This window comes from Sinocyclocheilus grahami, unplaced genomic scaffold, assembly GCF_001515645.1.
Source record: "Sinocyclocheilus grahami isolate Dianchi unplaced genomic scaffold, SAMN03320097.WGS_v1.1 scaffold440.1, whole genome shotgun sequence".
NCBI lineage: Eukaryota > Metazoa > Chordata > Actinopteri > Cypriniformes > Cyprinidae > Sinocyclocheilus > Sinocyclocheilus grahami.
In genome coordinates, this window is record NW_015505619.1 from 568,130 (window position 1) to 570,323 (window position 2,194).

The following is a 2,194-nucleotide window of genomic DNA, read 5'->3' on the forward strand; positions in this document are numbered from 1 at the left end:
GAATATATATATATATATATATATATATATATATATATATATATATATATATATATATATATATATTTCCCCAAGCCACATTAGGGATTGCATAAATAATTCAATATATCACGGATATATTTAATTAATTTTGTCTCTTATGCACACCCATGCTGCATTTATTTGATCAAAAATACAGTAAAACAGTAATATCTTGAAATATGAATACAATATAAAATAACAGTTTTCTATTTGAATATATGTTCAAATGTAATTTATTCCTGTGATTAAAGCTGAATTTTCAGCATCATTACTCCAGTCTTCAGTGTCACATGATCCTTCAGAAATCAGTCTAATATGCTGACTTGCTGCTCAAGAAATATTTCCTATTATTATCAATGTTGAAAACAGTTGTGCTGATTAATATTTCTGTGGAAACCATGATACATTTATTTCAGGATATTTTGACGAATAGTAAGTTCAAAACAACAGCATTTTAGCTGAAATAGGAATATTGTGTAACATTATACATGTCTGTGACTTTGGATCTGTTTCATATGCTCTTATAATCTGAAACAATAAAAATCTGAAATGATTTATGCTTGTAGCACAAATGGTGTGGGATGAGCTATGTTCAAAATGTTAATATTTGGGATTTGTTTAAAAACTATGTGCAATAGTAGTATTGATGCTTTCCTACCATATGATGTTGATTTTTTTCTCTCATCTGATTTGGTCTAATGTTCTCTTTCCCTAAATTCGGGTCACAGCAGATTGTAACTTATGACTGACGGCCTCAAGGTCCAATTCCTGCGCTTCAACAAAAAAAATTACGACAAGCGAATTTTCAAGCGAATACCTTATTTGTAATGTTTCAGCTGCTCTCCCACGCTTTCATTCTGCCCTCCAGACCTTGGAGCTTAGCTTACAGCGCTGTAATAACACCCACACACAAACACAAACACATACACACACACACACACACACACACACACACTTTATATACTTTATTTGATTCCACATTACAAGTCAAATTTAATTAGGAATCTAATTTTTTGAATGATCCAACAGATTAAAGCAAATCCGCACATTGTTATGAATTATACAGTTCTATGGGTACAGGAAACATCGCCTTTTCCAAATAAACATGCTTCCTATATTTGCTGAGATTGAACAGTACTTTGCCAACTGTTTAGCCCTTATTTTAGATAGCCCCCCAATGCAAAGTCCACGGATCACCAGCCTGTGTACATGACCTACCAAACACCAGCACAATAAGCTGGCATTTGTACCCAAGGTTCTCAATGGTAGACATCAATGACTGATATTTTAAAGACTTAGAGCAGTAAGAGTCCTCCATAAACAAGTCAAATGCACATGACACCTCGAATAGTGTAACTGTTTTGCCATTCTGAGAGATGTCTGGTGAATTTGCAAATCCTAGAAAAGTGTTTGCAGGTGTGTTGAACCATTCAGACTGTACAGTAGTGTGTTTAAAGATCTGCTCATCAGCTACACAGGGAATCTGAGCAGCAATGAGGTCCACAAGTCTGTCATGTCTGGCAGTATATAGTCCTTTAAATGATGAACAACTGTTCATGATGTGGGCTACTGACTCTAGGTGTTGAGGAGGGTCATGCAGCAGGCAGAGGGGTGAATGGGTGGAAGGAAACCACAGTGATAGGTTGTATTTTGTAGGAAGAACCTGTAGACGTGCTTTTACGCAGAAAGTGAGGATCTCCTCACTGATGGTGGCATTGCTGTAAATGGTGTGTGATACAGAGTGGTCTGCGCAGGGCAGTTTTGCCAACTTTCCCTGGAGTTTTAGATTGGACCAGTACTCCATATTTTGGGCTCTTTGAATAGACAAGAGAGTCTGCCTTGATGTAGGCTGGAGCAGGTGAACAATGTTGTTATGGTGCAGCCTGGCTTCCACGATGACAGATGGGTCCTCTACGACTGCATCAGAGATCTCTACAGGTTGGTAGTGGGAGGCCAACTTCAGTTCAGTACCTGTCCTCCAGCATAGGTTTTTAAACGTTTTAAAACCCAGGAAGCTGTCTTCCCCACCACATGCATGTGGCACCTTTCGTCTTTTAAAATCCAGCAATAACACACACACACACACACACACACACACACACACACACACACACACACACACACACACACACACACACATTCATAAAGAAAAAACTAGACCCCACACAGACTC